At 45.4% G+C, this 23,936-nt stretch overlaps 1 pseudogene; it reads left to right on the forward strand.

The window, feature by feature from the left end:
- The first annotated feature begins 23,358 nt into the window (after positions 1–23,358).
- Positions 23,359–23,471, forward strand: LOC144298927 (U4 spliceosomal RNA; annotated as a pseudogene).
- Positions 23,472–23,936: the final 465 nt, after the last annotated feature.

Here is a 23,936-nt window from a genome sequence, read left to right on the forward strand (position 1 = left end):
GGGAGGGAATGTTTGGAGGGTGGCGGGGCTGTCACTTCATTCCAACTCTTTTTCATGAATGAAAAAATAAATAAATAAAAAGCATTCACCGGGAATATCCTCAGAGCTCGGAAATTCCACGGTCAACTCAGCTCCCAGCACCACTTCCTGCTTCAGAAGGAAGATGGGTTCCGTTCCAGATATTCTGGGCTCAGCCTTGGCTGGCTTCCCTGGATGGTGTGTTTATTTGGCAGTTGCCACATTCTTCCTCCACCCCCATGTCCCACCAGAGCTTTCCTCCTCCCCAGCGGATGACTGAGGAACAGCAGAGAATGGGAGATCCTTTCTTCCATCCCCCATCCCCCATTCTCAATTCCTCCCTATCACTCAAGGAGCAAACCCTTATCGGCATCTCCCTGCCTTAGTTGTCCTTATCATTCCAATCCCTGGAGCTTTTACTTCTCTTATTGCTCCATAGAAACTGTTCTTTAATGATAACATCCTCAGAGGACCTTTATACATCCTCGTCTGACTTACCCTCTTGGGATCATCCGACTCACTAGCCATTTCCTCCTTCATTGGCAGTCTTCTTGGTTTCTTTGGCACCAGGGCCTGGTTTTCCTCCTTACCTTTGTGGCCACTCCTTTTCGGTCCCCTCCTTCTAACTCTTAAATGTGGCAGTTCCTCTGAGTTTCGGGCTCAGCCTGCTTCTCTCAAGGCACACTCTCTTCCTAGGTGGGCTTCATTTGCCATGCACTTGCAAACACCCTACAAATCTGTATCTGTAGTCTGGATGAATCCCCTGACCTTTTGTATAAACTCCCAACTATCAGATGTCTCTGCTTGGATGAGCCTCAGGAACTTAAAACAAAACACACACGAAAGGAAGCTCACTTCCCCACCCACCCACCCATAAAATCCTATTTCTTTTTTTAAATTACCTGAGTCATCAAAGACACCGTATCAGTCCAGCTGCTCAAGCCAGAAGTGTGTATGCTTTATCCAATTTGGCTTATCTCCCTGTTCATCCTCTCACATTTAGTCAAAGCCAAACCATGCCGCGTGGACCTCTCTAAAACCATCTACTCAGGTCGACACTGTGATTATCCATCCACTGGACAACTGTAATACTCCCAGATAGACACTGTGCCTCCAGTTCCATCCTTTCCCCATCCATTCTCTATTCCATAGTTCATTCATTCAAAAATAGTATTTTTGAGTAGGTGGGCAGAGAAATTTTTCTAACATGAACATCTAACCAGGATGCCTTCCGTGAATCCTGACCTGCCTGGCCATGTATCCTTACGACTCAGCTCAGTTGCCCTCAGCCTTTCTGAAATACCCTCTCTGACTGCTCCCAGCCCAAGCCTCTGCCAACAAGTCCTAATGCCTCCCACTGCATCCCCAGCCCTCTGCCGAATTACCTGTTTCCTGCCGGATGCTTGGGCCACAGGCTTCCAGAAAGCAAGACTGGGTTTGGGGCTGAGTTGTTCTACTCGTGAAATGTTGAATGGAGAGGCAAATAACAAAACAGGGTATATCTGATAATGCCAGGGAAGGGTTCGTGGATGAGGTAGAGCTTTCGATAGATGCTGAATCCACAGCTGATCTGGGCTGAGAAAGCAGCCCAGAGAAACATCGTGTGGAGGCAAATGGCCTGGGGCGGGAGGGCTGACTGTCACTATACCAGATCAAAGGACATTTCACAAGAAACTAGCACCTGGAGTCTTTGGAATCTTGATGTATTCAGATGTGTTTAGAAGTGAAGCATATCACAACTGACTTTCAAATGTTTCAGGAAAAAATATGTATGTATAAATAAAGCCACGATAAAAAAAATATTACCACTTTTGAACCTAGGCGGATGGGTACATTGTATATTGTATGGGTATTTGCTGTACTGTTCTTTCCATTTCTTTCTGTGTGCTGAGAGATTTTCGTAGGGCAAAGTTGAGGAAATGAAAGCTTTCCTCTGATCACGGGGGAAGGAAAGGAAGCTGGCACTCAGGGAAGAGATGTGGGGGTGTTTATCATTATTCTGTGGTTTCATTTTTAATTGTACACACAATTCTTGTTGATTTTAGAAAGTTTCAGAAATTCAAACAAAAGCAAAGACATGAACAGACAGCACCCATAGGCACAGATCCAGGGGGGAAAGAGGTTATAAATGCTTTCCTATATTTCTGTCTGGTCTTTTTATATTTTTATTTAACTAGATTCCCCTTCTCCTTCATCCCCCTCCCCCAGTCCCAGGCCTCTGGATATGTTTACGGCCAAAATTACTCGGGGTTTTCCTTTTCTTTCTCCCAACTCCCAGAATTTTAGACACCTGATGTGCCAAAGCAAAGAGGACTGGAGTTCAGACAGGTCATTGCACTGTCCCGTCCAGCAGCACCTGCCATGCCATGCCTCCAGTGGGCTCCCAAAGGGTAGCAGGTGAGCGCCGTATCAGTTGTAAGGCCTGGGGCAGAAAACTGACACTGAGGGAGCAAGTGACACCTTTGGGGGGTTGCCGGTGATGGGGCCTCTGGCCTTGGTTACTATCTCTCTGTAATGGAACCCAAGCCCCAAGCTCACACACCTCTAAGTATACACATGCAAACACTCCCCTATGCACACATATGCACACCTCTACAGAAACACACACACACACACACACACACACACACACACACCATCTGCTCTGATACCGGCTTGGAACTACTAGGGAAACTAATTTGTGCCTTGCCTTTGGTTTGGTTTGGTTTGGTTCCCCTCATTGGAGACAGAAAGTAAACATTTTTCCTCTCTCCCCTCCCAAGAAGGGCAGTTGAGGAGGAGAATCATCAAAAGGGTTTTATTTATTTCCCCGTGAAACATGTCCATGTGATGTCTTGACCGAGGGCAGACAGCCTAAGTCTTTGAGACCCAGAAGGAAAGGGCCTCATTGCAATGGTGCTCACCTGAGATCCAGGGCCTCCTCAGCTTCCTGGACTGCACAAGGCCCTCTTGACTGCCTTCGAACCAGCTTACAGAGGACAGTAACCCAGCAGAGTCATTGTGGTAGGCAAGGCCTCAGAGCCAGGTTTATTTTTATTTTTCACAAGCAAGCCAAATGACATTTTCTGTTTTACATCAGGCTGTTGTGTGGTAATTCATACCTGTTGCACCAATAACAGCTCTAGGCATTTGGAATAAGCAGCAACTTGGAGCAATGAAAGTCTAACAATTAAAGCCTTGACCTAATTCACAGAGGGGATCTAGAGAGTAATTGACACCAATATGTCCCACCTTGAGACAGGCGGCCAGCCTGTTCCACCCCATCCATCCGTCATCGTCCGTGGCCCACTGGTGGGGGCAGGGGAGGCGGGTGTGCACATAATCTCTCTGGCATTTCTGGGCATAGAGATTCGGCATAGGGCAATGCTCAAGGGTTAGCTGAAGACTGTTAGTAGCCAACACTCACTCCTAGGAGTGGGGGAATGGGGTATCTGCAGCTATGGGAGATCTAGGCAGACACCAGATCATCCCCCTGCACATGTTGTACCAGCAACAGCTCCATGCTGTTCTCACACTTGATTGAGCATCACCCCCTCCCCCTGGGGGGCCTCCTTCAAACACGTATTGCTGGGTTCTACCCTAGGTGTGGCATGGGGCCTGAGAATGTGCATTTCTAACCAGTGCCCTGGTGATGCTCACACTGCTGATCTGAAGTCCATTCTTTAAGAATCACAGCTCTAAGCATTTTCAAGAAAGTAAAGGCTGAGTTATGAGAGCAGATGGGCTTTCCTAATAAAATGGTCATTAACATCATGTGCTCAGCTTCCTGCGCAACACCAATTTGGGGCAGGGTTTGGGGGAAGAACAAAGAGAAAGAGGGAGAGGCAAGAGCAGAGAAGGTTTAGCTGCCACAGCATGAGGCTCTTACCCTGGCTGGGAGCCTGAGCTTTCTGAATGAAGAATGGGGACAGGAGAGCCCTGGCTCCTCTCCTGGAGGCCACAAGGACTTGGGCTCTGAGAGCCAGATTTGAGTCGGCTCTGCTCCCGGCCTTCACACCCCACCAACGGCTCCCAGGGAGTGATGCTCACATTCGGTGGCAAAGCAGGGCAAGATGGTCTCCCCACAGCCACCCATGAGAAGCCAAGGCTTGAGAGCAGAAGGGACACATCCATTGACTTAACTCACTAGAAACAAACCCAGGTTGGATCGCAGGTCTCCCAAGTGACTCTGGGAACCAGAGAATGGCCTCATGTGTGTACAGTTCCATCCTAATCCCCCTCACTAAACAGCAGACCAATAGAGCAAAGCATCAGTGGCTCCCATCCCAGCCAGTGATCTTCCCTTTGCTGGCTCTGGGAAACTGTCTCTACATTCCCACATAAAATACTTCAGACATCAGATGTGTGGGGTTTTCCCCATGGCAATGCCATTCATTTCTCTGATGGCCACCAGCTAGGTGTCCTATAATTTAACTCAATTTTGACAGTAACCTACCTGGAGGTAGCATCAGACCCCACAGGTTAAAAGTATCCCCGACCTCAGAATGTAAACTGGTGCAGCCACAGTGGAAAAAAGGATGGAGGTTCCTTGAAAAATTTAAAAGGGAACTATCATCTGATTCAGCAATCCCACTTCTGGAGATGTAGCCAAAGGAAATGAAAATAGGATCTCGAAGAGATATCTGCACCCCTGATTTCACTGCAGTGTTATTCACAATAGCCAAGATATGGGGACAATAAGAGTGTCTGTCAACAGGTAACTAGATAAAGATGGTGTGTGTGTTTGTAAAATGGAATATTGCTCAGCCATGAGAAAGAAGGAAATCCTGCCATTTGCAACAACTTGGATGAAACTTGAGGGCATTACGCTAAGTTAAATAAGCCAGACAAAAACAAATACTATATAACTTCATGTATGTTGCTAAGAAAATAAATCTTAAATATCCTGATCACAAAAAAAGAAATGATAACTATGTGGCAAGATGGAAGTGGAAATCAACACTAGGGTGGTAATAATTTTGCTGAATATAAGTGTATCATATCAACACATTGTACACCAATTAAACACGAACAATGTTATATGTAAATGACATCCCAAACAGCTAGAGGCAAACAGCCTGGTCCTCGACTCAAGTGCCAATCCCAAGTCCCAGGCACCCATACTTCTGACTGACTAGCTATAAATCAGGTCTTCCCACACCCCTTTGTCAACTTCAGTAATTTGCTAGGATACCTCCCAAACTCAGGAAAATGTTTACTTGTACCTACCTTACCAAGTTAAAATAAAGGATACAGATTAGCAACCAGATGAAGAGGTTCATAGGAGTTTGGGAAGGGTTCCGCCCCATCTAGAGACTATGTAGGGACCAGATCCTAAATCACCTCATTAGCATAAACTCAAGTGTGATCCAAAGGACTTGTTATGAATAACAAAAGACACTTCTATCACCTAAGAAATCACAAGAGTGTTGAGGTGCTCTGGGCAAGGAATGGAGAGAAACACGGAATACTTTTATTTCTTATAAAACTCCACACAAACTAGCTTTAAGCAAGAAGAAAATTCATTTACTCATATAACTGAAAGGTTCCAGGATAGCTAGCTTCAGGAATGGTTTAATCAGGGCTCAGACAATGTCAGCCTCTCAGCCCTGCCTTCTTTCTGGTCGGCACCTGTCCTGGATTTAAGGTCAGAAGCTCCAGACCCCAATATCTCTCAGCAGGTCTACCAAGAAAGAACCTCTTTCTGGTTATGAAGGTCCTGGAATCAGTTTTGATTAAGCCAGATTGGCTGATTGATTTAGGTCAAAAGGTAAGTTAGGGGACTGAGAGGACGAGAAGATGAAGTAAAGGGAAAATCTGCTACCAGCAAAAGGAAAGCCCTTCAGCAAGTGCTGTCTACATGTCCGCCTGCCTGGCCACCTGGTCACCTGATTGTGTAGTTATCTGAGTCTCTGCTTGTCTGATTACCTGATCACCTGATCAAAGGGGATCTGCCTGGGGCTGAGGTGCTGATTGAGAAAACCAACTTGCCTCCATCAGGCTCAGACGCTGAAGAAGGAAAAAAACACAACCTCTAGGTCCCTGATTCCTAATTAGCTGAAGATCAAGGCTCTGGTGGACATCACTGGGAAAACATGAGAGGGCGGGGGGCCCCCAATTCTTCAAGTAGCCAGGGAGTAGGCCCTGACATGAGTTCTGGGATACTCAGCCCTGGACCTGGCTGTCCCTAGGGACTGGAAGCTACAAAGATTTGGGAGTGCAACAGAGAACAAAGATCCTTGTACCAGTCGGGGTTCCAGAAAGAAATAGATGCAAATTCAAATGGGGAAAATCCTGGGAGAGTTGGATAAAGGGACTATTTACAGAGGCTTGGGGCAGGGTATCAGGACAACTCAAGGGGGAAAAAAACAGTAGTGACAACTGGACTCTGAGCCAAGGGAAGGGAACTATTAAGCTGGGAGAGTCAGACCCTAGAGGCAGAAAGGGCTGTAAGTATAGAGGAAGCTGCCTGACTGGGAGCTGTGTGTGACCTGGGACAGGGACCCCCACCAGGATAGGAGGTTCTGGGAGGGAGCTGGTGAAATAAATGCCCCACTTGTCTCATTCCCCCCTCCCTCCAATTTCTTGCTACTGCTACCATTAGTCACACTCAACGGGGAAGCCAGAATGCAGGCAGCCCACTGGGGCAATTATACAGCCCAGCCTCCTGGGGCACAGAGCTGGGTGAAGAAGCCAGGAGGGTGGGCCCAGAGAGAGCTTAGAGCAACCCTGTGACAAGGAATATGTCTGGGGGCTCTCCAGGGGCTGCTAAAATCTAAATCCAAAGGTCTGATGATTGTCCACAGAAGAAGAAAGGGACCTCCAGGGATCCACCTCCTACCCCAGAGCAGACACAACAAACACAGCAGCAGGGGTGAATGAGTCAGGACTCCTGGGTCAGAAGACGTCCCCCCCCCCTCCCCAGGCTGCCATGACTCCAGGAACCTGGGGGGGTGGGGGGGCGGCACCGGTGAGAAAGACTAGCTGTGCAGGGAACACTGGCTCCAAGTATCTCTGAGACAACAGATGTCCTAAGCTGGGGACGGAGTACATTTTGGCATCATCTCTGAGCAGCTCCAGGGCCCCTCTTTGGTGCAAGGGAACTTGTGACAAACCTGATCACCCTGACAGAACCGGGCTTTAGGGGCGTGCAACCGGTGTGCACGGAAGGCCCCCATTTGGTTTTTGCTCCGTTGTCACTGTCTGGAAACTCTTCATAAACTCATAACCTGCATTTCCTAACCTTCATAACCTGCATTTTGTTGTTGCACAGAGCCCTGCAAACTGTATAGCTGGTCCTGGCTACAGTTTGTTAAATTTGGCGAAACCTACCTAGCAGAGGGCAATGCTCTGCCCCAGGTTTCCTGCACAAACAGTAGGACAGACCAGGTAGGGGAAAGACTTAAGCTGTGGGACAGGGGGTGTGCTTTTGGAGCCCTCACATCCAGTCACGTAGATGAATGCCCACTGTTTGTAGGGGCAGAACCAGTCCCACACAGAATGTGGAGACCAAAGGCAAGCCATTCCCAAGAGGCAGCCACAAAAAACAGTGGAGTCCTGGTGTCAGTGACTATTGATCTACGCCTGTGCCCCTGGCCCTGGCAGGCTGGATACTGAGGGGCTGTGTGGCCTCCAATTCCCCCGCCTGAGATGGTCTAGGTTCTGAGAGCCCACACAGCCCCAGCTGCCCTGCCAAGGAGCCAGGGTTGCCTGGCAGTCCCCCGGCTCCTGGTGTCCTCTTACATCCTATGACATCAACTGGGGCATCTTAGGTGTCTGAGAAGGAGTGAGCTGGAGCCAGCCTGTGTGGCCTAAGGGTAGGAGGTCGGGAGTGTTAAAACAGGAAGCTACCAGTGAGCCAGGAACCTTCAGGTCTCCCCCATCCTTCATCCACTGCCCGATATTCTGACACAGCCACTCTTGTGGGTAGGGGGAGTCATAGAGATGGGCAAATGCTAGGTCACCCCAACAGCAAAAGTCTGAAGATCTGTTCTCCACAGGGCACTAACCAGGCCCTTTCAGCAGTGCCATGAAATAGGCACTATTATCATTCCCTGTTGCACAGAGTTTTGTGCACACTGGGTACCAGCAGCCAGAGGAAGCCCCAAGCAAAGAGATGGAGGTGCTGACTACTGGAAGTCATGACGTTGAGGAGATAGGTGGGGCTCAGCCGCATCCACTGCATCTGGCAAGAATGTGGGCCTGTGCACCCTGACCGGATGTTGTGCCAGGCGGGGCAGAAGGGGGAGCAGGGTCACCGCATACTAAGCACCTACTGTGTGTGAGACCCTAGGCTAAAATCCCTTTATCAACAAGCTCTCTCTCCTAACAACCCATGATAAAAACTCTTACTAATGATTGATGATGTGGACAATCATCAGATGATTTCAGGAATGAGGAAACCGAGGCTTGGAATGATGGTTTTTTTGGCCCAGGCCACGCCCAGATGGCAAATAGCAGAGCTGAAATTCAAACCTGAGTCAGTCTGACTCCAGGGAAGGTACAAAGAGAAGGTGAGGACATGCAAGATGCAGGAGGCAGGAGATGCTGCTGAAGAGGGCCTTCCTTGCTGTAGGGAGCCGCTAATTTCTGAACCAGTACCACAATTGGGTCTGGAGTCTCAAGAGGTCCCTCCAGCCATGTAGGGTGAGCAGAGGGGATTGGGGCCAGACTGGAGGCAGAAAGGGCCATGAAAGGCTTTTGGGTTTGTGGGTGCTGGGCCGAGCCCATGCTTACCGGTGGTCCTGTGCTGCCCCCAGGTGGGAAGCCAGCAGAATTGCTTCCTCTGCCTTCCTAGCAAGTTCCCCGGTGATGAAGGCGGTCTGGAGACCACACTTCGACAAGTACAGGCTTAGCTGTTTGCAAGGGACCATCTGATGAAGCTGTCCCGCGGGGAGACAGGGGGTAAAGAGGCTCCTGACCTTTAAGAACTGTGACCTCAGGTGGGCGACGCCGGAAGCAGGTGGGGAGGGCTTCTGAGGGTGCTGGGCTCAGAGAATAGTTAGGACTCAAAGGATCCCACTCCTGGAAGAAGCAGGAGCTTCAGGACACCTGTGAAATAGCTGTCTCTGGGAACCAGGGTGGCTCAGTGGCTGAGCGTCTGCCTTGGGCTCAGGTGGTGACTCGGGGGTCCTGGGATGGAGTCCCTCATGGAGCTCCCTGCAGGGAGCCTGCTTCTCCCTCTGCCTATGTCTCTGCCTTGCTCTGTGTGTTTCTCATGAATAAATAAAATCTTAAAAAAAAAAAAAAGAAAAGAAATTATCCTATGTCATTTTTAGTAATAGGAAAATATTTTTTTATCTCTGTTCTAAGCACTTTACACGTACTAATTCAATCAAACAAATCTGTGAGGTAAGTAAATTCTCTCATTAGCCTCCTGTAGGGGCTGAGTTATATCTCTCCAAAATTCCTATTTGATATTCTAACTGCAAAGACCTCACAATGTGGCTGCGCTTGGAGATAGTCTTTAAAGATGTAACTAAGTTACAATGAGGTCATTCAGGTGGGTCTGAATCCAATATAACTGGTGTCCTTATTAGAGGAGGAAATTAGAATATGGTCACAGACGGATGGAGGACCATATACAAGCCAAGCAGAGTTCTGGGAAGAAACCAAGCCTGTCAAAACCTTGATCTCAGATCAGACCAGAACTATGAGAAAATAGATTTCTGTTGTCTAAGCCATTCAGCTTGTGATACTTTGTTATGGCAGCCCTTGCAGACTAATAGCACTTTCATTTTATAGAAAAGGAAAAACTGAAGCACACCAAGACTAATTAATGTGCCAACAGCTACCTGAGCCCAAGGAGTCTGGCTCCAAGCCATGCTCTTTTCTTTCCGAGCACTAGGCACTATGCTCCCTTTGCCCTCATCCCCTCCCCCAACTACAGGGCAGACATTTTTGCAACTCCCATTGGACTTTTAAGAAGATCACCTGAAACTCATCTCCTTGAATCCTCCTCCCATCCCTTCTTTCCCACTGCAGCATCCACACACACACACCCTTCACCCCAAGGATTTTTTTCTGACCCAAATCAATGTTGTCCCTGCTCTGTTTAAAGCACTCAATGGGGATCCCTGGGTGGCGCAGCGGTTTAGTGCCTGCCTTTGGCCCAGGGCGTGATCCTGGAGACCCGGGATCGAATCCCACGTCGGGCTCCCGGTGCATGGAGCCTGCATCTCCCTCTGCCTTGTGTCTCTGCCTCTCTCTGTCTCTCTCTCTCTGTGTGACTATCATAAATAAATAAAAATTAAAAAAATAAAAAATAAAGCACTCAATGGCTCCCAACTGCCTTCGGGATGCAGCTTTTCAAAGCCACTTTCAGACATCATGACACATCATCCTGCAATACTTCCTTTAACACCTCACAATACTTTCTCCCAAGCTAGGCAGGATGGACCCCAACAGCTGTCATGCCCAGTGGGTGTCTAGGTGATGACTACAACCACTGGAAATCTCTCTTCTCTTGCTTTGGCTTATTAACTGGTTCTGCTCCCTGCTTTTGGGCTGTGCTGCTTTGTGCTGGATTTGCTGAGTCCTAGTGAACATCAATAATAGATTTTTCTATATAGGGCAACTAGGTGACAGGTGGGCATTAAAGAGGGTACATGATAAGATGAACACTGGGTGTTATACTATATGTTGGCAAATTGAATTTAAATAAAATTTTAAAAAGTAATAGGTTTTTCCAAACAAAGTTGGAATTTTTAATAGTTAGCATTCAGGAACAGGAGTATGGGATTGGGGCCCTCCTTAATGTGGCCCTGGGTCATGTACCTTGGCCTAGATCTATCTATGTGTCTCATTGCATCATGTTTCAATTTCAGCACAAACCATGACTGATACCAGGCTCAGAGGAACAACTCTTACTCTGTGACCATTGGGTGTGTGGCTAAGCAGTTGCAAGGGACCTGCAGTTGTCATGTGGCCTGCTGAGGTTCACACCTCTAAAAGCAGATGGCTCAGCTTTAAGGGGAAAAGACACCATGGCCCCCTCAAGGCACTGACCCAAAGCTATTCCTTCAAAACTCATTCTTTACCTCCTTCTTCACCTAATACAGCCTGGCCACCTTGGAACCCACCTAAAATGCCCTTCTTTTTTTTTGGTAAAGATTTTATTTATTTATTCATGAGAGACACAAGGAAAGAGGCAGAGACATAGGCAGAGGGAGAAGCGATGCAGGACTCGATCCCATAACCTCAGGATCACACCCTGAGCCCAAGGCAGATAGATGTCCAACTACTGAGCCACCCCGGTGTCCCTAAAATGCCCTTCTTAATATGACTTCTTTCACTCAGCATAATTATTTTGAGATTCATCTATGTTGTTGCAGATATTAATAATTTACTTTTATTCCTGGGCAGTGTTCCCTTGTATACCATAATTTGTTTACCTATTCATCTGTTGGCAAACATTTGGGCTGTTTACAATTTTTGCCTATTACAAATAAAGCTGCTATGAACATTCACATCAGGTCTTTGTATGAACATTTTCTTTCTGTTGGTAAATGCATAGGAATGAAATGCCTTGGTCACATGATAGGTGTATGTTTAACTTTTTAGGGAATGCCAAACTCTTTTTCAAAATGGTTGTATAATTTTCATTCCCAACAGTACTGTATGAGAGTCCCAGTTGACCTTCACCCTCAGTGACACATGTTGTGGTCTTTCTCTTTATTTGAATTATTCTAGTAACTATAAAGTAAGAATTCATTGTGTTTTATTTTACATTTCCCTAATGACTAACTAGGTTGAATGCTGAGCTTTTTTTGTACATTTATTTGCTACCTGTATCCTTTCTTTGGTGAAGTATCAGTTCAAATCTTTTGCCATATTTTGTTGAATTGCTGGTTTTCTAATTAGTTTTAAGAGTCCTTTATGTGTTCTGAATGAGTAATGTATTTTTTAAAGATTTTATTTATTTATTTATTTATGAGAGACACACACACACACAGAGAGAGAGAGAGGAAGAGACACAGGCAGAGGGATAAGCAGGCTCCATGCAGGGAGCCCAACATGGAACTTGATCCCAGGTCTCCAGGATCATGCCCTGGGCTGAAGGCGGTGCTAAACTGCTGAGCCACCTAGGCTGCCCATGAGTAATGTATCTTGATGGTCTAAACCTACCTGGCCAATATGGTAGACCCTAGCCATATGCAGCTATTGGGCACTGGAAATGTGACTGATCTGAATTGAGATTTGTTATTATAAGTATAAAATGCACAGCAGATTTTGAAGATTTGGTGCCCAAATATTGTAAAATATATCCTTAATTAATTTGTATATTGATTTCATGTCAAAATAATAATGTTTTGAATAGCTTGGGTTAAATAAAATATATTATTACAAGTGATTTCATTTCTATGTTTTCAATGTGGCTACTAGAAGACTTTGAATTACACATGACTGCTATACAGTACTTTGAACCAATCATAACAATATTATTCTATATTAGGGTTCTCCATAGAAACAGAACCAATAAAAAAAGAACTAGAACCAATAGAATTGATTGATTATAAGGAATTGGCTCATGTGATTTTTTTTTTAAGATTTATTTATTTATTTACTCAGGGGAAGAAAGAGAGGCAGAGACACAGGCAGAGGGAGAAGCAGGCTCCACGCAGGACTCGATCCCGGCTCTCCAGGATCATGCCCTGAGCCAAAGGCAGCGCTAAACCACTGCGCCACCAGGGCTGCCCGGCTCATGTGATTATGGAAGAAGGCAAGTCCCAAGTACTACAGCATGAGTCAGAAAGCTAGAGACCCAAAAGAGACAGTGGTTTAGTCCCAATCCAAGTCCAGAGGCCTGATAACCAGGATCGCTGATGGTGTGGTTCCCATCCAAAGACTGGCAGGCTCCAGACCCAAGAAGAGCTGATGTTTTGGTTCAAACCTGAAAGCAGGAAAAAGTCCATGTCCCAATTTGAAAGCAGCCAGCTAGGAAGAACTCTCTTTCACTAGAGTGACAGTCAGCCTTTCTGTTCTATTCAGATCTTCAACTAAATGAAGCCTACATTAAGGAGGGCAATGTGCTCTACTGAGCCAACCAATTTAAATGTTTATCTCCTAAAAAACAAAAACAAAACAAAAAACCAAAACCTCACAGAAGCACCTAGAATAATATTTGACCAAATATCTGGGCACCCCATGGCCAAGTCAAGTTGACACATAAAATTAAGCATCATATGATCCATTTTTCCAGCCTCCCTTGAAGCTAGAACCAGTGACCCAGTTATGAGTAATGAGATGTGAAGGGAAATCTGCTCAGGGAGTCCTAGAAAAACTTTTGCTCCCATAGAAGGAGACACAATTACCACCTTCTTTATATCTCCCCAGCTTACATGTAGATGTGATGCTTACATCTGGAGTAGCCATCTTATGAACATGAGGTAACAAATAAGGGGAGAGCCATCAACGTGGTAAGAATAATGAAGCAGAAATATGGAAAGAGCCTGAGTGCCTAATGATATTTTGGTTCACTAAAACAATACCAGCAATTGGCTTGCCTTTGGATTTCTTCTTAGGTGGCTAAAATAAACTCCTATTTATTAGGTTCACTGTTTGTCCTATTTTGTTGTTACTGGCAGCCAAACATATTCCTAACTGATTTTAGAAGAACAGTAGGCATTATTTTAGGCATTAGGCATTGCAACAGTAAATAATATCCTTAGGATGGGAAGACTCATTTTATTTATTTTTAAAGGTTTTATTTATTTATTTGAGACAGAGAGCTAGAGAGAGAGTGCAAACAGGGGAAGGGGAGGAGAGCGAGAAGCAGACTCACCCCTGAGCCTGATGTGGAGCTCGATCCCAAGACCCTGGGATCAAGACCTGAGCCAAAGGCAGATGCTTAACAGACTGAGCCACCCAGGTGCCCTGGGAAGATTCATTTATAAGGGGGGGGAGGGTCAATGTGTAAACAAGATAATGTAAGATTGTGATAATTTCTATGAAGGAAATAAATAGAGGGAAGCTGACTGTATCTCCTTTGGTTTTTTATTATATTTTATGTATTTATTCATGAGACACACAGAGAGAGGGAGAAGCAGACTCCTGGGGTGTAGGGGGGAGGAGAGCCTGATGTAGGACTCGATCCCAGGACTCTGGGTCACAACTGGAGCCAAAGGCAGATGTTCAACCACTGAGCCACACAGGTGCCTCAGCTCCTTTGTGATAAAATAGTTAAACTGAGCTATGAAGAACTGAAAAAAGAGCTAGCCACACACACATGAAAAAAGGATTTACCAGGCAGAGGGAATAGCAGGTGATAACACTCTGAGATGGAAAAGGGCTTGGCTGGTTAAGGAACTGAAGGAAGACATGGAACAAGAGGAAGCAAGGGCGAGAGTAAAAGGGGGTGGCTGAGTGGTTGAGCGTCTGCCTTCAGCTCAGGGCTTGATCCTGGAGTCCCAGGATGGAGTTCCACAGCAGGCTCCCTACAGGGAGCCTGCTTCACTCTCGTGAATAAATAAAATTTTAAAAGTCATCATTTAAAAAAAAAAAAAAAAAAAGGAAGAGAGTAAAAGGGTGAGACTGGAGAAACAGGCAAGCCCCAGATCATGAAGGGTTTCAGGGGGCCACAGGACATAATTGGGACCTTAGGTGCAACAGGAAAGTCTTGAGGGCTTTTGTGTCATACATGGTGTTAAGTAAGAGAATTCTAGGTGCAATGTGGAAGCTGGAAGACCAGTAGGAAGAGAATGAGGCATACAGAAGAAATAAAATAGAAAATCACATATGAAGTTACATATCTAAGATGGGACATAAGATGGAAATTCATAGGCAGCAAGATGGATGCACCTTGAGACACCAACGCTCTCTCAAATTTGTAATTATACTGGGATGCCTGGATAGTCAATTAAGCTCAGATTCTTGATTTCCGCTCAGGTCATGACCTCAGGGCTAAGATCGGGCCAGAGGGGCTCCACATTCAGCCAGTAGTCTGCTAAAAGTTTTCTCCTTCTGCCCCTCCCTCCACTCACTTGCCAGGGCTCTCTCTCTAAAATAAATAAATCTTTTATTAAAAATCTGTAAGTACACTAAATCCACCAATGACCTCAGTTTGGAGGAACTGATTCTCTCCACTTGAAAGAAGAGGAATCTGTGATCCAAAGAGGTGATGCCTGGCTCAAGACCACAGAAATCACTCACAGAATGAACCAGCTCCTTCACCCCAGTTTCCATGCCTGGGCCCTCATGAACCCCAAGGTTTTCTGAGCCAATTACCATGCATTTAATGGGGGATTTTAAACCCACCAAGTCCTTTGCTCGGACAACAACCCCCAACTTTGCCAGCAACAAGTGTTTATCCTCTCCCCAATCCCAGCTCTCCTCAGTCCCAATCTTCGTTCCACTTTGGGGGTAAAAAAGTAGGCTAGGGGAGAAAAAAAATCGATTTAGGAGTCACCGAAGTTCTCACCAGATGCACGAGGGGGCGAAAGAGAGCCAGCGGCCGGGCTGCCATCCTTTCCAGGCTCCCAACCCCCGGAGGAAGTGGAATACGGAGCGGAGCGGAGGCCCAGCTCTGGGCTGGTTTGCGTATGCAGGGGCCGAGGGCGGGGGGGGGCGGGGGCAGGAGTACGGCAACTGCTCGCCTGGCCTCCTATCCACGGTGGGAAGGACCTCGGTCCCCCGCACTGGTAGGCCGAGCGTGGCCGGGGCCGGAGTCCAGCCTCGGCGCTAGGACTCACCTGGGGAAGGGGGCGGGGCCCACGCGACTCAGTCAGCCATTGGCTGCGGGCTATGGGGGTGGGGCCGCAGAGCCGACCGAGCCCGGAGCTGGATTTGGGCAAATTCTCCGGGGAAGAAGGCAGCGGTGACCCAGCGGCCTGCACCGAGCACAGCAGCTGCGGGCGATGCACCAGCTTGTAAAGGAATCTGGGGGAGGTACCAATAAGTGGCCGCTTTAGTCCCCTTTCCAGTGTACTCCTGTCCCCTGCCAGCCTCTCGCGCTCTTTCCAGGGTAGGAACTGGGGAGCCTATCCTCATGCGGACCCAGACACCGGGAGAGAATTTTCATAGCAGCTGGACAAAGTCAGTGGGACTCTAATGGGTCCTGAGACCAGGCCTCCTGCACAGATCCTCTTGCCAAGCCCAGGGGAATCTCTCTTGCACAACATTTGCCGGTCTCCTATTTCCTGCCTGACTACAGAGGGATTAGGTCATGCTTTTAGCTTTTGACCTACTTCTTTTTCTCCAGAGGACCAGACTAACTTTTTCCTTTTTATAGCTTTGTAAAAAAAATAATAATAAGTTTTTTAAAAAGAGTCCCATCCTCACTACTTTATCACTTAAACCAAAATGGGTTTGTGGCTTTTAACTAAAAGAATGCTTGTAACAGCAGGAATACCTCACACCAGCTAAAATATCATTCCTCCTACCCCACCCCTAGTGGCTTTGGGAGCCAGCTAAGCACCATAAAGTTTGAGAAAATAAATGTCTGCATTCTGAATCTCCTGCCTGTGATTGAGGAAACCCCCACTCACTGGGTCAGCACAGAAATTACATGAGATTTTTTTCACTCCCATTTCCAAAATTAGCGGCTTTGGATGTTTCCACCTAGGTCTTTGAGTCCATTAGCAAATGATGCAAGGAAGGAAGAACTATAGAGGATTCACACTGGCGGTGGTGTTGGCAGCAATGTGCAGGGGTTAGGGGCATCATAGGTGGTAGTGGTGGCCATGGTGTCTCTCCCCCACTCACCCCCCCAGATGCTCCAGCATTGTGGTTTTGATGGTAGTGCTGGCTGTCCAGCCCTCACCACTTGTCCTTGTGTAATCTCTGGGTCTAGTTGTCCAGGGGTCCTGTGAGGTCATCAATACCCTTTGATTAGACTCCTTTTCTGCTTTAGTCACTCAGCCTGTTTCCGCTGCTTGCAACTCTGACCTGACTGATACAGGGTCTTTGAAGGGTTGGGCAAGGAAAGGTGATAGGATCTTGATTTGATCTGACTTGCACTTTGAAGAAATCCAAGCACAAGAGAGGGCAAATGGGAGTAAACCAGTTAGAGCAACATTTAGGGCTCCTTGGGCTCAGGCAGTGGCAGTGGGAAAAGTTGAATGGAGCTTTAAAAGTGAAATCAAATTGCCTTGGTGATGTAGTGGCTCAACCTGTGTGGATCCCCAGAAACCACTTCATTGCACCAACTCAAAGACCCCCAGGCGGCTAGTGGAGCTGGGGAGCTGGGAACTGACCTGGGACCTCTGTTTTGCCTCCTGTGAATAAAGATACCCCAGAACACAGTGAAAAAGGACAACTTATTGGGCAAAACTTCATCAACTGACATAATTTTCACATCTTCATTTTGCATCTTTGCTTGGCAGAGGCATCTAGGCCTGATGGATACATAATTATCCTCTTTCTATTCTGAACTATTCTAATGGGAGGGAGGAGAAGAGGAAGTGAAGACTTTTCCCAAGACCTAGGCAGAACCTGCCCCATGTCTTCTTTCCAGGGTGGGGGAGTGGTTGGGGAGAGGCTATAGATAAAGCAGGTAGACTTGAATGCATGAAGACCTCACACTTCAACCTAGTTATCTGGGATGCCTATCCTTTCTGGCATAAAAAAAAAAAATCTATCTTCCCACGCACCTCTTCATCCTCATCCCACCTACCTCAGGTATCCCCACCGTGGAGGCAGCTCATCCTGGGCTTTCTGTCAAACAATGTCAGAACATGTTGGGGGATAGATAAATCCATCATTGATCCAGAATATGGGGGCTCAGGACCTCTCTGTCTACTATATCTGCCGGGAGGTAAGGGCCAGCACCAGGTACAGACACAGGGAAAGGATGTCTGAGGGATCTTCTAGGGAAGCCTTGCTGAGAGGCACAGAGCCTTGGGGAGAGAAGGGGGAGCAATGGGAACTGGCAAGACCCTGCCACACTCACCAGTTCAAAGTGTGTGCTCATCTGACTCTCATGAGGCTCTATGCTTGCAATTCTGGGCAGGCACTTGCAGAAGCAGGGGACTTCTGGGGGCTCCCTCATTGATAGAAGCTATAGTCTGGCAAAGACCATGCCGAGAGGAGGAGGCAAAGGGGTGAAGGTCAGGCCAGACGAAGAGGGGCTGAGGAAGGTCATTGCATGACTTGATACTCTTGGAATCTGTCCTGATCATACAGAAGTGGACTTGGACAATAATGAGGGCTGGGGAACTGGCGGTATCTCCAAGGATGCTAGAGGGAGACATGGCCCAAGTCCTCCACTGAGGTCTTCCGTGATGAAGACGCTGCAGAAAGGAGGGCAGAGCAGGAGAGCTGGTGAGCCCTCATTCCTGTTCCCATCTGAGAACTGGAAGGACCCATCCTTGGGATGTGTGGTTGCCTCCTGAGCCTGGGAAGACACTTTATCAGAGAGCTGGAAGGGGCTGAGGCTGGCCACCAGGGGGCAGCTGTGAGCCCCACAGTCTTGCCAACCTGCACAGCTCCTCCCTAGGGAAAGCAAGCCAGGCCCTGGCTGGCTGAGACCTTGCTTTAAAATTCCAGCCAGGGCGCCTGGGTGGCTCAGTGGGTTAAGCGTCCGCCTTAGCTCAGGGCATGATCTCGGCATCCTGGGACTGAGCTCTGCGTTGGGCTCCCTGCTCAGCGGGGAGTCTGCTTTCCCTCTCCCTCTGCCCCTCCCCCCACACTCGTGCTCTCTCGAATAAATAAAATCGTAAAAAAAAAAAAAAAAAAAAAAAAAAATCCCAGCCAGTACTCCACTGACCCCATGAGGTATCCCCAGGTTGGAAGGAGTGAGATGCCCTCCAAGAAACCTTGTCCCAATAGGCAGACCCCTAACTAACCCAACCAGGTTTCAGCACTAAAAATGAAAACCAATGCTATAATAATGTGGCCTTGGTTATCCCTGACCTCAGACTGCCCCTCTAAACCCAATGCAGTCCCTCATTTATTCATGAGCCCTTTCGTGAAGATGATGCCAAAAGCAAAGAAAGAAGCCCCTGCTCCCAAAGCCAAAGCTAAAGCAAAGGCTTTGAAGGCCAAGAAAGCAGCACTGAAAGGCATCCATAGACACATCAGAAAAGAAGATCCACCTGCCTTCTGACAGCCCAAGACACTGTCTCCAAAGTCAGCCCAAATATCTTAGAAAAAGTGCCCCCAGGAGAAACAAGCTTGACCACTATGCCATCTTCAAGTTCCCCCTGACCACTGAGTCAGCCATGAAGAAAGTAGAAGACAACAGCACACTTGTGTTCATCGTGGATGTCAAGGCCAACAAGCACCAGATCAAACAGGCTGTGAAGAAGCTCTGTGACTTGATGTGGCCAAGGTCAACACCTTGATCAGGCTGGAAGGGGAGAAGATGAATGTTCAACTCGCTCTTGACTGTGATGCTTTGGATGTCACCAACAAAGTTGGGATCATCTAAACTGAGTCCAACTGCCTAAATCAAAATATAAATTGTTTTCACCATAAATAAATAAATAAAAATAAAATCACAATAGGGTGCATTCTTTGACCAGCAATGCGGAGAGGGATTTTGTAGCACTAAATGCTTACATTAGAAAAGAGAAACAAGAAAAAGAAAAGGGGAAAAAATCCAGTAGAAAGAAGGAAATAATAAAGACAAGAGCAGATATCAATAAAATTGAAAGCAAGAAAATCTGAGTGATAAAAGCAATAAATCAAAATGTTGCTTCCTTAAAAATAATTGACAGATAAACCACTAGCAAGACAGACAAAAGAAAAGAAGGAAAAGACAAACTACCAATATTCGGGAAGGAACAGGTGCTGTCATTATGGACTCTGAAGACATTGAAAGAATAATAAAAAAAACACCATGAACTCTACACAGAGAAAATTGACAACTGAGATAAAATGGGCCATATTCTCAAAAACCACAAGCTATCACAATTCCCCTTCCCAATATGAAATGGATAATTTAAGCAGACCTTTAACTAGTAAGAACATTGAATTCATAATTTTATTTTTTAATTTTTTAGTGAATTTTTTGTTATGTGAATTATATCTCAATTTTATTTTTTAAAAGATTTTATTTATTTATTCATGAGAGACAGAGAGAGAGAAGCAGAGACACAGGCAAAAGGAGAAGTAGGCCCCATGCAGGGATCCCAATGCGGGACTTGATCCTGGGCCAAAAGCAGGCATTAAACTGCTGAGCCACCCAGGCATCCCGAATTCATAATTTTAAAACTCCTCCCCCAAAAAAGAACTATCTGGACCCAGATGATTTCACTGGAGAATTCTATCCAATGTTTAAAGAAGAAGCAACATCAATTCTAGACAATCTTTTCCAGAAAGTAGAAAAGGAAGGAACATTTCCCAATTCATTTTGTGGATTCAGTATTACCCTAATATCAAAAATAAGCAAAGACAGGACAAAAAAAGAAAACTATAGACCAATATCCTTCATGAATATAGGTGCTAATGTCCTTAACTAAATATTAAGACAGATATTTAATTTTTAAATTTAATTTTTAAACAGAATTTAAAACATATTTTAAAAGACATATATATGTATATCATGACCAGGTGGGGCTTAATCCAGGTAGAAAGCCTGCTTTGGTTCTTGAAAATCAATGTAATTCACCATATTACCAATAAGAAAAATGATATCAGGGCGCCTGGGTGGCACAGTCAGTTGAGCATCAGGCTCCTGGTTTCAGCTCAGGTCATGATCTCACAGTCATGGCATCGGGTCTCACATCAGGCTCTGTGTTCAGCGAGGAGTCTGCTTGAGATTCTCTCCCTCTCCCTTTGCCTCTCCCACTCATGCTCTCTTCCTCTCTGAAATAAATAAATCTTTTTTAAAAATCATTTTTATGTTTTTTAAGATTTTGTTTATTTATGAGAGACAGAGAGAGAGAGGCAGAGACACAGGCAGAGAGAGAAGCAGGCTCCCCACTGGGAGGGGACCCAGGACCTCAGGATCAGGACCCGAGCCAAAGGCAGACACTCAACCACTGAGCCCCACAGGCATCCCTAAAAATCCTTTTAAAAAAAAAGAAGGAAAATATCAATTGATGCAGAAAGGTGTTTGACAAAACCCAACATCTGTTCATAATAAAAACTCTCAGGGGCACATGGGTGACTCAGTCGGTTAAGCATCCCACTTGGCTCACATCATGATCTCAGGGTTCTTTTTTTTTTTTTTTTTTAATTTATTTATTCATGAGAGACCCAGAGAGAGAGACAGAGACATAAGCAGAGGGAGGAGCAGTCTCCATGCAGGGAGCCCGATGTGGGACTCGATCCCGGGACTCTAAGATCATGCCCTGAGCTGAAGGCAGCACTAAACCACTGAGCCACCTGGGCTGCCCTGATCTCAGGGTTCTTGAATCAAGTCCCACCGGGGGCTCCATGCTCACTCAGCAGGGAATCTGCTTGAGATTCTCTCTCTCCCTTCGTCCCTCCTCCCACTCACTCATTGTCTCTCTTTCTATCAAATAAACAAATCTTAAAAAAAAAAAAAAAAAAACTCTCAGAAAACTGCGAATAGAGAGAAATTTCCCCAACTTGACAAAGCATATCTACAGAAAGGTACCACTACAGAAAGGTACCACTAATATCACAATTAATGGTGACTGAATGCTTTTCCACTATGAAGAGGGACAAGGCAAGGATGTCCGCTCTCACCAGTGCCATCCAACATAGTACCTGGAAGAATTAAACCATGCAAAAAGGCAAGCAAAATAAACAAATAAAACATACAGATTGAAAAGAAAGAAGTAAAAGTCCTCTGTTTGCAGATTACTTGATCACCTATCTAGAAAATCCTAAGGGATTTACCAAAAACAAACAAACACCCCAAACAAACAAAAAAAACCTTCTGGAAGTAATAAGTGAGCTCAGCAAAGTCGTAGCATACAAGACCAACATAAAAAAATCAATTGTATTTTTTTCTATCTCCATGCACTCAGAAAATGTATTGGAAAAACAAAACACCAGCAGGGGTCTGGTGGGAGTCCTCACGACAGAATGTAACAGGCTGGCAAAGAATATACAGAGTGGAAGAGGCAAAAGAGTGAGGGTTAGGCCAGACCAAGGGGGCCTAGTAGGGAGGTAATTCCATGACCTGATACTCTTGGAACCTATCCTGAAGATACAAAAATGTCTTTAGAGAGCAAGTGAGCTTGTGAGCTGGGTTTTTTGGGCATGACACTGAAAGCACAGGCAACAAAAGCAAAAATAAACAGTGGGACTACATAAAACTAAAAAACTTCTGCACACCAAAGGAATCAATCAGAATGAAAAGACAACCTACAAAATGGGAGAAAATATTCACAAACCTATATCTGACCTATCCAAATAGTGGTTAATATCCAAAATATATAAGGAACTCATGCAACTCAATAGCAAAAACAAAACAAATAACCTGATTTAAAAACCAGGCAAAAGGCCTGGAGAGTAAAGGGATATTTTTCCAAATAAGTCATGCAAATGGCCAACAGATACGTGAAAAGATACTTAACATTGCTAATTATTGGGAAAATGCAAATCAAAATCACAATGAGAGATCATCTCACTTCTTTCAGTATGGCTATTATCAAAAACACATGAACTAACAAGTGTTGGCCAGGGTGTAGAGAAAAGGGAACCCTTGTGCAGTGTCAGTAGAAAGGTAAATTGGTATAGCCACTATAGAAAATAGTATGGAGGTTCCTCAAAAAGTTAAAAATAGAACCACTGTATGACCTGGAAATCTCCTTTCTGGGTACATATCCAAAGAAAGTGAGATCAATATCTCAAAGAGATATGTGCACTCCTGTGCTCATTGCAGCATTGCCTACGATAGCTAAGATATAGAAACAACCTAAGTGTCTATCTACAGATGAATGGATAAAGAAAATGTGGTATAGGGGAGGCTAGGTGGCTCAGTCCATTAAGTGACCAACTCTTAATTTTGGCTCAGGTCATGATCTCATGGTCCTTGGATCGAGCCCTACGTCTGGCTCCACTTTCAGCAGGGAGTCTGGTTGAGGATTCTCTCTCCCTCCTTCTCCTTCTTCCCCTCTCCTGCTTGTGCACTCTCTTTGTCTCTCTCTCTAAAATAAATAAATAAATCTTTTTTTAAAATGTGGTATTTATATACAATGAAATATTATTGGACATCTTGTCATTCACAATATGGTAAACCTAGAGAACTTCATGCTACGTGAAATAAGCCACACACAGAAAGACAAATACTGTTCAGTCTTACTTACGTGTGGAGTCTAAAAAAGTCTAACTCATAGAACCAGAGAGTAGAGTGGTGTTTACCAAAAACTGGGGAAGGGGGTCAGGGGCAATACTGGGAACTGTTGCCCAAAGGGTACAAACTTTCAATTTTAAGATAAATAAGTTCTGGAGATCTAATTTATAGCATGATGATTATAGTAATATTATATTGTATACTATATGCTAAACTTTGCACAGTGGCAGTATCCTAGCCAATGAGGTTTATCCAAGGTGGGATTACTGCTAGTTGAAAACTGTATATTATATGTTAAAAGAGTATATTATACGTGTTCTACCACACACAAACCCAGTAACTATGTGAGGTGATGGATGTGTTAACTAACTTGATTGTGGTAATCATTTCACATGTATTAAAACATCATGTTGTACACCTTTAAAAGGAATTATACAATCTAAACACATATAATTTTTATGTGTTAATTATACCTCAATAAAACTGGAAAAAAGGCAATACAATTTACAGTTGGTATAATTTATTTGTTTATAATAAATGAGACGTTTACATGTAAATTTAAGAAATCATGTATAGAACTTGTATACTTAAAACTACAATACTAGATTAAAGAGATTTTTTTAGATTTTATTTTTTAAGTTATCTCTACACTCAATGTTGGGCTTGAACTTAAAACCCCAAGATCAAGAATTACATGCTTTACTGACTGAACCAGCCAGCAGCCCCAGAAATTTTTAAAATCTAAATAAATGGAGAAAATGGAGAGAGATCATATGTCCATGGATTGTAT

This window comes from Canis aureus, chromosome 26 (genome assembly GCF_053574225.1).
Source record: "Canis aureus isolate CA01 chromosome 26, VMU_Caureus_v.1.0, whole genome shotgun sequence".
NCBI lineage: Eukaryota > Metazoa > Chordata > Mammalia > Carnivora > Canidae > Canis > Canis aureus.